Genomic DNA, 2869 nt, shown 5'->3' with positions numbered 1-2869 from the left:
ATTCCCTCTTCCCAAATGATTTAGGGTTGATGCTCATGACCTGTGAAATGGATGCCTCTGACCTGTGCTGATGGCACCCAGAGGTGAGAGGCCCAGGTGCTTACAAGGACTGTGGTAGCCCTGACTTTTGTGATATTGTAGCTTAATCACCATGCAGGAAATGGACACTGACCTTGCAAACACATAAACTCCCTGTAGCCCTTGCCTTCTGGACCACATTGTGTGAGCTTAAGATGGGATCCTTGGGCAGACTAGCCAACAGAACAGTGGTTCTCAACCTGTGACTAGTGACCCCTTTGGGGGTTGCATATCAGATCTCCTGCATAAACAATTCATAACAGTGGTAACATTACAATTAAGAAGTAGCAACAGAATAATTTTATAGTTGTGGGTCACTGTGACATGAGGAACCGTATTAAAGGGTCACAGCATTAGGAAAGTTGAGAACCACTGCATCAGAACGATAGTAATATTATCCACTGAGTGCTGTCCAGCTAAAAAGTTTCATGTGCATTGCTTCAATTTCCCCAATACTTCTTTCATTTTTTTTTTTTTTTTTGACTGCCAACATGTAATTCACACTGAAGAAGACCTGGAAACTTCAGGGCCCCATAAACCAGAGCCACGGCTGTATCCTCCGAGCACCAAAGCACCTAGGACACCCAGGCTATCCCGGTGGCATGCATCTCTGCAGGAACAGCTTGGACACATTGTCTCCCAGGTCACTGCGGGTGGGGAAGTTAGTAAGAGGCTGCACCACTTCAGGATGAATTAGGGATTCGCACAACTGACCACTTTCACCAACTGTGGGCCTAGTCAGTAAACAGACACACCTGAACGCTGCCCAAAATAAAACTGGATGCACCCCATCATTGGCGTGGTACAGTTGGAAACTCCTTGAGATATCTGTCGTAGTGAGGAACAGATTCCTCAGCAGAAACATGAGGAGAAAAGGCAAGGGTGCTAGGTGATCCTATGTCCCGATGGCTTGAAGCCACAAAGAGGGAGATTTGTTAAATTCTAAGATTTTTTAAAATTTTTCCAAAACTCCTATGAAAACTGGCGTAGCTTTTGCTCATTTTATGGCTAAAGAAAGTGTTATAAAGAAAGTGCATTGCTATAACAAAATACCCAGAGGAAATCGACTTCTCAAGAGAAAAGGATTCCATTCTTAAAATTCCAGACCAGCATTGGTGGGGGAGGGGAGACACGACATTTCTTGTTGGGCCTCTGAGAATGGAAGTTGTCATGACAGGAGCACATAGTAGCTCAAAACTGCTCACACCATACGGCAGGAAGCGATACAGAAGAGGAAAAGACCGGGGTTCCATTAGTTCACACCTGAGGACCTCCCATAGTGCCTCACCTTCTGAAGGTCCACTGTATCTTCCCCCCTAGGGACCAAGCCTTAGGAGAGTAACTCTGCTGAAACCCAAAGAGAACTTGAGGAGGGTAAGGGTCTCACCTACATCACACAGCTAGCCAGTGGCAGAGCCAAGACTGAACCCTCAGCTCTAGAGGCCAGAGTTGACACCAGAGATCTCCGTCAATCATTCTCTACCTTATTTCGCAGTCGAGTCTATTACTGACACTGGGGCTTACAAATTTAGATAGTCCTACTGGTCAACAAGCCCCAGGGATTCTCCTGGCTCCATCTCCCAGACCTGCAGTTACAGGCGTGTGCAAACACACTCACTGCAGTTACAGGTGTGCACAGACACACTCACTGCAGTTACAGGGGTGAGCAGGCACACTCACTGCAGTTACAAGTGTGCGCAGACACACTGCAGTTACAGGTGTGAGCAGGCACACTCACTGCAGTTACAGGTGTGTGCAGACACACTCCAGTTAAAGGTGTGAGCAGGCACACTCACTGCAGTTACAGGCATGTACAAACACACTCACTGCAGTTACAGGTGTGAGCAGGCACACTCACTGCAGTTACAGGTGTGCGCAGGCACACTCACTGCAGTTATAGGTGTGTGCAGGCACACTCACTGAAGTTACAGGTGTGCACAAACACACTTCAGTTACAGGTATGAGCAGGCACACTCACTGCAGTTACAGGTGTGCACAGACACACTCCAGTTACAGGTGTGAGCAGGCACACTCACTGCAGTTACAGGTGTGTGCAGGCACACTCACTGAAGTTACAGGTGTGCACAGACACATTCACTGAAGTTACAGGTGTGAGCAGGCACACTCACTGCAGTTACAGGTGTGAGCAGGCATACTCACTGAAGTTACAGGTGTGCACAGACACATTGTAGTTACAGGTGTGAGCAGACACACTCACTGCAGTTACAGGTGTGAGCATGCACACTCACTGCGGTTACAGGTGTGAGCAGACACACTCACTGCAGTTACAGGTGTGCACAGACACATTCACTGCAGTTACAGGTGTGAGCAGGCACACTCACTGCAGTTACAGGTGTGAGCAAGCACACTCACTGAAGTTACAGGTGTGAGCAGACACACTCACTGCAGTTACAGGGGTGAGCAGGCACACTCACTGCAGTTACAAGTGTGCGCAGGCACACTCACTGCAGTTACAGGTGTGCACAGACACACTCCAGTTACAGGTGTGAGCAGACACACTCACTGCAGTTACAGGTGTGAGCAGGCACACTCACTGAAGTTACAGGTGTGAGCAGACACACTCACTGCAGTTACAGGTGTGCACAGACACATTCACTGCAGTTACAGGTGTGAGCAGGCACACTCACTGAAGTTACAGGTGTGAGCAGGCACACTCACTGCAGTTACAGGTGTGCGCAGACACACTGCAGTTACAGGTGTGAGCAGGCACACTCACTGCAGTTACAGGTGTGCACAGACACACTCACTGAAGTTACAGGTGTGCACAGAC

The sequence above is a fragment of the Chionomys nivalis genome, chromosome 5 (assembly GCF_950005125.1).
Source record: "Chionomys nivalis chromosome 5, mChiNiv1.1, whole genome shotgun sequence".
In the NCBI taxonomy this organism is placed as follows: domain Eukaryota; kingdom Metazoa; phylum Chordata; class Mammalia; order Rodentia; family Cricetidae; genus Chionomys; species Chionomys nivalis.
The sequence above is the reverse complement of the archived record's forward strand: the minus strand, read 5'-3'. Positions refer to the sequence as shown.